We start from the raw sequence: 10123 nt of genomic DNA, 5'->3' as shown, positions 1-10123 counted from the left end.
ACTAATCTCATAATGACTGGAGAACGCGTGGAGAGTGGTATTCGAAGTGGGAAGATCCAAGTAGGCACATCTTCTGGTACTGCAAAGAAGCCCTATCATGGAAGAAAGGAGTCTAATGCTGTTCATAGTCAGTGGGGGCCGCAATAAGAATGATCAGAATCAATATATTGGAGTTGTCCTCATCTCTACACCAACATCTCAGCAAGCTCCTAGACAAGGGTATCAGCGCAAGACAGACAGACCAAGAAGACAATTCACTCCCATCAACATGCCTTTGTCTCAAGCCCTACAACATCTATTGAAGGCTAACTTGGTCACCCCGAAGGATCCTCCAAAATTTGTCAACACTGCAAATCCAACTTATGATCCCAAAGCCACATGTGCTTATCATTCCAATGCTCCTGGGCACCATGCAGACAACTATTGGGCCCTGAAGAACAAAGTCCAAGACATGATAGAAGCTGGTGAAATCGAGTTCGATGCTCCAGAGACTCCTAATGTCATTACTGCTCCCATGCCGAAGCACGACAAGACTGTTAATGCTATCATAGACACAATCCATGTCTATGATGTGAGAGATATGTCAACTCCTCTCCCTGACATCAAGAGAAAGCTGCTGCGAGCTGGTTTATTTCCAGGTTGCGACCCAGGTTGTTATTACTGTGCATCCCTACCTAATGGTTGTGAGAATTTGAAAAGAGGTATTCAAGGCTGGATGGATCGTGGCACTATCAGATTTGAGAAGACTCCTTCTGTTGAAGATTTGTGCGAAGGTTTCTCTTGTGGCTTGAAAATTGAAGATGTATCTGTAATTTCAAAAGCTCCATTAAAGATCCCTACTAAGGCTCCCTTCGAGATTTTTGCTGAGCCCCGCGTGGCTCCTATCATCATCACTAAACCTGGTCCGGTTCCGTATTCTTCTGACAAGGCTATCCCGTGGAACTATGGTGCCGAGGTCTATATCCAAGGAGTTAAGCAAGAACTCACAGCTGACAAAGTTTCTGAAGACGCCAATCCCGACGTGGGTAATATTGCTAGAACTAGTAAAGTGACAAGAAGTGGAAGGGTGTTTTCTCCGAAAATCTCTCCGAACACTGCTTCACCTGCTGTTACTATCACTCCAAATGCTGATACTCGAGGTAAAGAACCTGTCCAGACCCTAGCCGAGACTGTTACTGAACATTCATCCCCTGAAGAAGCAAATGAGTTCCTGAAGATCATCCGCAAGAGTGATTATGACATTGTTGAACAGATGGGGCATACTCCTTCCAAGATCTCTATGCTGTCACTCTTAAGTTGTTCCAAGGCTCATGCCAAAGCTATGATAAAGTTTCTAGAGGCTGCTCATGTGCCACAAGAGATTTCTGTCACTCAACTCGAGAATTGTATTGCAAACCTGACGACAGACAATTACCTTGGTTTTTCTGATGCTGATCTGAGTCCCAGCGGAAAGAACCACAACAAGGCGCTACACATCTCCATTGAATGTGGGGGCACCACTCTGGCTCATATACTGGTTGACAATGTTTCGTCTCTGAATGTACTAACCAAGTTGGTGCTGGAAAAACTCAATGTTGACGGAATTGAGCTGAAATCCAGTGATATGATAGTAAAAGCTTTCGATGGTACAATGAGTATTGTATATGGCGAGGTTGAGCTCCCGATCAGAGTAGGTTCCCAGACTTTCAATACTGTGTTCAATGTGATGGATATTCGTCCCGCCTACTCCTGTCTACTTGGACGTCCTTGGATACATGGGGCAAATGCTGTAACTTCAACTCTCCATCAAAACATTATAGGTTCTTTTCAAAAGTCAACCAAAAGCAGTTTTTTGTCAAAGCCCATATCATCAAGATAAATTCTTCAAATGAAAAAATTCTTCCAAAGTGGCTTGTAGAGGACATCTTGAGGTTTCCAAAAAGTCCTAGAACTCTTCCATACCTTAAAAATTGAGGGAGATATGCCTTGTCAAAGTTGGACAATTTTAAAGGAAAAAATGTGAAATAAAAGGCTTCCAAATGATTTTTTTTGCAAATAGGCCCATGATTTTAAGATTCAATCTTGCCATACAAGTCATCTAGAAGTTCCAATATGAATGCCACGAATTTTTAATTATTATTTGATTTTTTAATGAATTTTTATTCATTAAAAAAGGATGGAAATCAAAGATTTGAAAAAATTGTGAAGAGATTTGATTTAAAGTTTGATTATCAACCAATTCCAATCATCATTTATGGCATATTTACAATCCAAATTCGTGCATAGGTGAATTGGAAGAGATTGAAGCAATTTGAGCCAAATTTGGAAGTCTTTAAAACCATATTTCAATCAAATCTCCAATGCTTAATTCAAGAAGATTTAAACCAATTTTGATAACCTAATACCTTGCACTATAAGTATAAAAGGTATTCATAAGGGTTGGGGGACGAATTTCTGCAGTCTAAAAGCCCTAACTTCTCTTGAAAAATCTCAAAGAAGGTCAAGGTCGATTTCGGATTTAAAGCTTGAATCAAGGCGCTCTGAAGATTCAGACATACTCCTGGGACATCAGTGAAGGAATTCCATTCGTTCCCTCAAGTCGAAGCGCCCAGAATCTCACTCCCTTTACTCACGGTTTGCGCTGTTAAATTTTGGTTTCGATTCTGGCACTTTATGTATGTTCATCATGTTTTGATTATGTGTTCATGTTTGTATGAATGTCAATGTGGTTTCTGGATAGTTTGGTGAGGTTTGAGCATGGTTTTTGCGTGTTGCCATTGTTAGGGTTCTGTGGTCCTCAAATAGGGGTTTCGTGTAGGTGTGATTTTAGGCCAAATTGATTATTCGGTTGAATCCGTAATGTCACTTATAGTCATTATGGGGCCTTGGTTATGATTTATCATGTTTGTATTACGAGTTTAGGATTTGCAGGAATTGGCCATGGATGAACGTCGTAGCAAAATCGCGTCTGATTCGTAGCAAACAAAACTCAGAAAACCAGCGAAGAAGAAGAAGGAGAGGGCGCGTATTTTTGGTTTGAATTTCTGAAAATATTTGATTATGTATATTATGTTATTCTCGTATATAATTGGCAGCAATGGATAAATAGCACAGTTTGTAAGAGATGCGTGTTGGTAAACAAAGGATTGTGGGTTAACAAGGAGTTCTTCTGTATAGATTCAGTGTTACACCATCAACACGCCTATGGTGCGCCTCTTCATCATCACCGTCAGATGCCCAGTACGGCTGGATCCAACGCCTCTGATGACGCTTATCCACCATGAACCATCACAGGCTTGCCATACCTGATTCCTACGCTAAGTTTTTTAACTTTTTCTTTAATTTTATTTATTTATTTATTTTCTTTATTTATAATTAGCTTTTAATTATTGTTTTTATATACAATAAAAAAAACTATTTCTTCTTTTTGAATCATGAATTCTCTTAAACCTTTTTAGTTTTATTATCTTTAATTTGTAAATATAATTTTAGTTAAAATAAGTGTTAATTAGGTTTTAATTTTAATTAAATGATTTAAATTAGAATTTAATTTTAAGAAAACAACTTAGATTTGATTAATTAATTTAAATAATTAGGTTAAGTAATTAGATAAATAAATTAGGATTAATTAGGTTGAAAACCAATAATTAATTAATTCGATTTTATTTATTCTATTAAACTTAGTCAATTTGTGTCCTAATGAGGTTTTTTTCAAAGATCACTCCTACACTGAAAATTTTTCTCTTATTGTGCAGTTTTTCAGGGTAATCACCAGACACCTTCCGACAACGTGCCACGCCTCTTACGAAGCTAAGTCCCAACTTTATCCTTTTTTTATTTTTATCATTTAAATATTTATTTGCATTATAAAATTGTTATTAGGGTTAAAACCTCGAAAGTCAATGGACTCTTTTGCACTCACGTATCTTGCCTATTTTTGCTCCTTTTTCAGGGTTAACCTCGAGGCTACCTCCGACTACGAACCATATCAGATCAAATCAAAAGCTAAGTCTTATTTTATGTTTAAGTATCTATTTTGCCCTCTTTTATCAAATTAGGTTTACCCTTAATTGTCATTTGAATTGATAATACACTCACCCCTTCGTGTTTATTTTTCCTTTTCCAATCTTTCACGGTTAGCCAACCGCCAAAGCTCAATAGTCGGTAACCCTAAAACCATTTACCTTTTTATAATTATTACTTGTGTTAGACCTATTGCACTATTGATCCGCTGGTTTCTTTTTCCCCTTCCCCATATTAATTGTTGTGGTTAATAATCCTAGGGAGTGGTAACTATGAATTGAATTTAGAATAATTAATTATAAGATAATCTCTGAATTAATCACATGATTGTTGCACCCACGCACTCTTTTTTGGTAACCTCTCTCGTTGCCTGTTGCCTGTTGCCTTGTGTTTTTTTGCAGAATAGCCATGTCCCTCGAATACGAGGATGCCTCAGCCATGTTGCCTCGACTAATGCAAAGATCATAAGTCCCTAATGATGCTGCCTTCGAAGGGCTGAGGTATCCTCTGGTTGCCTACGAAAGGGCTGAGGTATCCTCTGGTTGCCTAAACGAAAGGCTATTCAGATCCTTCCCTTAGACTACCTGCCTCTCTATGGCCTGGGACAGTCTTATGGCGAACGATAACTCGATGACCCGTAAACATCCAAACGAAAGACTTCATGCCCTCTTATGGCATGGATAGACTCTTTCACCTTGAAAGGCTAAAAGATTTTTTTCTACAAACATTAAGGTAATTGCTCCTAATTGCCTTGCTCTGGTTTAAATCTTTTTCTTACAATTTTTCATAAACCTTCAATAAGGCTACGCTCATTTACGAGCTAAAGTCCGTATTCTCTTCTTCTACATTTCTTTTCAAACGAGCAAAGAAATTAAGAGCCCATGGATAACCATGGATGCAAAGGGTGCCTTACACCTTCCCTTTGCATAAATTACCCCCCGAACTCAAAATTTCTTCTAAAGGTTTTTTCTGTTCTTTTAGCCTTTCTGATATTTGGATAAAATAAAAGTCGGTGGCGACTCTTGCTTACCGCAACATTTTGATAAAGTCAGTTCACCGTATTACAATCATTAAATAAAGTTCTTGAGCACTCAAGTTTTATATCAAGTGTGAATTTTCATATTTGAAAGAGAAGAAGACCTTATTCATTAGATTAAAGTCTTATACCTATACAAACTTATATATTCAAAAAGTTCTTGTTATATCCATATCTTATTTTTCAAAATTGTTGAAAATAAGATTGTTTGTTTGAATACTTGTTTTGTCCAGGATTGTTGGAAACAAGAAAGTCATTAAGGGAAGATTGTTCTCTCAGTGGACTTAGTGTAAAATCCAAGAAGATTGTTCTTGGTCCAAGAGGATTGTTCTTGGTCTTTGGTTTGTCGTGTATAAGTTACCAATAGTAGTGAAATATCTTACTGCATAAGGGGACTAGAGTACTCACGGATTGTGAGGGGAACCAGGATATATCCTTGTGTCATTTATTTTTCTGCACTTTACATCTTCCATAACTTCCCCATAAACCAGAAAATTAATTCATACATCATCAAAAATCGATAAAAAAATTTAAGAACCTAATTCACCCCCCTCTTAGACGCACTTCGTACTTACACATAATTCACAACCTTCCTGTTTTTGATAATGACAATACATCTCTCTGGGAGGTGGTAAAAGAAACAACTGGTAGATTAAAATCTAAGTAATTAAACTCCCCCTTATATGGGTAGAGAGTATACTTTACTCCTCTTGAAAGTATATTTCTCCCCCTTTGTCATATTCAAAAAGTCGGGTAAAGATGCAATGCAAAAATTTAAATATGCAAGCACATTGTCATATAAGCATTTAGAAAGAGAAAGCATTTAGGAAAGGGAAAAACAAACATTTCATTCATTAAAATTATATTATAATTCAAAGTACATAAAGTATGGAATTTGCAAGACCTAAAGAAATTCAAAAGAAGGCTTAAAACCAAACACACTTAAAGACTAAGACACATAGGTGAGACTATTCTTCATCATCCTCATCATCATCAGTGAATAATCAAGGAGGTGGTTGTCTCAAGTCTTGGGAAAAATGGAAATCCAGGAAGTTGATCTTATGATTTGTCCTCTTTAATCTCTTGATTATATTATTGAGAAAATCTTAAGCAGAGGGTAGTTCATGGAGGTCATAGTCGAAATCTTCTAGATTCAGTTATACATCCTTGTTGCTAGAGTTACTTCTCCTATTTTTTTCACATCTTCTTTGAAGACTTCTTTATCAAGGTTAAATCTGGTGTGTTCCAAGATTTTTGTGACCAAATTACCATACGGTAATCATAATCTTTTTCTCTTGCTTTCCAATATGTATTGTATTACTCCACTTCCTTAGTTTGTTTCGATTTGCAATTATCCATACAGTTTCAACATCAAACCTCGTTAGGTGACTTAAATTGCTTTTTCTCATGAAGATTATGTGATTGGTCACATAGTATTAGTATAATGTCAGGGAGTATGGAAACTACAGTGAAAGGAGAGAGTGTCAAGGATATTGAGTTTTTCAAAAACGAGGTCGCAATAGTCTTGAAGTTAAAGTTGCCACCTTATTCTTCTGGCTTGAAAATAGGTCCTTCACGGGGAAGATCCAAGATGTTTACAAATTCTCCCTGAGATAGAGATATCTTCTGTTTTCTTACTTCATAGAAAACTAACCCATTAGTGAAATAAAGGTTTGAGAAAAACATCATGACCAATGATGGATACATTTTTCTTAGAGGATTGTGGATAATTTTAACTCTTCAACAATCTTGAAGCATTCAAATTCCCTAAATATTCCAAAATCCAAATCGTGAATTCTCAAACAATTCTGCTTGTGAAGTCTTGGAAGAATTATGCTTCTTGTTGTTGAGATATGAAATCATCACTGATAGAAGTAAATATTAGCCTCATACGTGCCATGTTGATGATGATGGAATTTTTGAAGTAACACACACAACAATATATATATATATATAGAGAGAGAGAGAGAGAGAGAGAGAGAGAAAATAAGATATGCAAAAGATTGAAAAAGGTTTACCTATTTATGCCAGAGCTTCTAGGGATTTTGGACGTGTAAAACTTGCACAAGATCAATGAACAATATGCCCAATAAAGATCAGAACCAAATCTTTCAAAGTTTTCTTGTCCAATCAATTTGATTAAGGCTCCTATCGATTGTGTCCTGATATTTTAAAGGATTTCACGTGTTGGTTATTAATGCGCATATTTAGTTGACTTGGAGATGAATTTTCTATTTGGTTTGACTTGAAAATTGAAGCGTGAATGCAACCCAATTAATTTGCATGTGGCCCCAATTGATCGGACTTTTGCAATTAAACATCCTTGGTGATTTTTGGGCCTTGGGCTACATTCTTCTTTGGCGCACATTCTTTTTGCTCCTAATTTCTAGAAAAGCAATAGAAAACTCATCTATTTGGTTAGAAAAATTAATTTTTAAAGATGTGCAATATATTAAACACATTTTTTTAAAGGGTTAATCGGAGTTTTTCTATCATTCAACCATTAAATAGTGTACTAGATTGATTACCAAGTAATCCTGATAAAAGCTCCCCCTTTCGAGGGAATGCCAACATAAGGTGGCTTGTCATTCTCTATGGATAGTTGGATACAAGAGTTTGTTAACATACGAGATAAATATGTCCACCACAGACTTATCTTCTCAACCTACTAAGAGGTATGTGGATCATCATAAATCAGAGATGTTTAGACCATCATCGACAAAAAACTTGCTTTGATCACAATCGTAGAATATCTTTAAATCCTAGAATTCGTTATAAAACCTACAAAATACTTGAGATTATACTCTTTACTTTGCGCAACTTCATATAATAAATGGTGATTCTCACCTTTAAAGATGAATAAGTAAAATGTCGCGAGTTCAAACTCGCGCCTCTATATCTGATGTCCTTATATAACTATCATTTGAGCTGATTTAATAAAGACATTTAGTTATTTTTTATTGAATTACTTTAGAGTAAACAAATATCTTTTACACACTTATCAAATAGATTTGACCCAAATAAAACATTTACACACTAAAAAAATCCTTTAATTTACTTTTTTTTTTCTTTTCATAAAAAAATGGTGGGTCTCCCTTTAGATGTGAGCCCACCCTACCATACCTTAAGCACCAAAGATGATTCATCACCTCGTCAGCAACAAATTTCATACTCTCCTCAAATTTTAATATATTAAAAATAAAAAATATTTAATTAAATCAATACAATTTACAATAGTATCAAACTTGAAAATCTCAACCCCCAAAGGATTTTATTTTCAATAATAAAAAAATTATATAAAGAGAAAAAAAGGAATCTTTGTTGTGATGTAATCAGTGAGCAAAAGTATATGTCAGAGAAATGGTGCGGTGAGTCATTAAAATTTTCAGCACGTGAATTAATCTCTGCCAACAGACACCAAGAGTACGAAACATATGGACACAACACAACACAACTTGTTTGGTTTGTAGTGAGCGCACGAGTTAATCGTGTCCTCTAACTTCACTTTCTTTAATCACCTTTCTTTGTTACTCTTGTCTACCACTAAACTATAGTACTCTTTCTTTCTGCGCCAAGATATTTTAATTACTTGCTTTCAACTTTTACTTCATTCATAATTTCATATCATAACTTGAATTATCTAATATAATATCCACCTTTTGAAAATGGTATAACGATATGCACTAGAGTTTTTTTGATTAAATAATATTTAAAGTTGTAAAGTTTATTGTTGAGTTGATAGAAGATGATTCAAGATTAAACTCATGTTGATAACCAAGAAAACATCTCATATGGAGAATAGATGTTTGATGAATAAGATCACCTTGCAATTTTTGGACGTTTCAACTTAAAGTTTATTTTTGTTAATCTCATTTCCATTTTTCACTAACTTATCTTAAAATTAAATAATTAATTTTTTAAATGAGATAAAATAAAAGAATCAAAATTAATATTTTTTATAAAAAAAGAGTTTAAATTATTTGTAACATTTTTATAAATATTATAATTTAAAAAGTTTGTATTTTAGCCACCAAACTTTTTAACAATATTTTTTATTTCAGAACAATATAATTTCAATCAATTAAATTATTATCGATTACAAAAAAAATAAATTATTATCTAAACTCATTTGAAATATTTTGTTGGATCAGATAAATATTAAAAATAAGATTAAATGAGAATCAATATATAAAATGTTGTCCACCCAAAATTTAAAGGTTTTGTTATATCAATCACATATGTTATAAATTTAACATTTTTAAATTATAATCAATGTAAGACTAATACACTCTCATATATATCTAATAATATTTTTATGAAGTGAGTCTTCCCAGTCTTTTAACGTGACCTGACATAAGATTTATTTTCTACTAAGTTGAAGCAAGACTCCTATATTATTTATTGAATAAAATATCATATAGTTAAAATAAATAAGACAATCCAAGACTCGTATATTATATATATACTAATCATCCATTTATAATCGACATGATAACAATCACTATCACTCAAGGTCGACCAAGGGAAGATAAGAGAGACCCATCTAACTAAGGCTTCACAAATTTTAGGTCTTAAAATTTTAGTTGTAATTAATAAATATTAGTTATTTTATGTCACATAGTATAAACTTTACACGTTAATTTTATTTCAATATTGATTTACTAACACTTTAAGCAATCTATTGATATATTAAATATTTATTTTTATATTATTTAACATTATAAATAGAAATATGAGGAAGGTTGACGAATATGTGTTAGTCGAGTAAATGAATTAAATTGTTGATTTATGGTTCAATCTTTGATAACATATTTAATTTTATTTTTATTTTTATTTTCATATCATTTAACATTATAAATAGAAATATGAGGAAGGTTAACGAATATGTGTTAGTCGAGTAAATGAATTAAATTGTTGATTTATGGTTCAATCTTTGATAACATATTTATTTTTATTTGAATAAAGAATTTGTTGATATTTATAAATTAATAATTTTTTAAAAAATGAAATATTATAAATATTAATTAAATTTAAAAAGATTTTTTATTTTGTTGGTGTTAATTTTTAACTAGTCTCATTTCATAC

The sequence above is a fragment of the Vicia villosa genome, unplaced genomic scaffold (genome assembly GCF_029867415.1).
Source record: "Vicia villosa cultivar HV-30 ecotype Madison, WI unplaced genomic scaffold, Vvil1.0 ctg.001049F_1_1, whole genome shotgun sequence".
In the NCBI taxonomy this organism is placed as follows: domain Eukaryota; kingdom Viridiplantae; phylum Streptophyta; class Magnoliopsida; order Fabales; family Fabaceae; genus Vicia; species Vicia villosa.
This window is presented reverse-complemented; position numbering follows the sequence as displayed.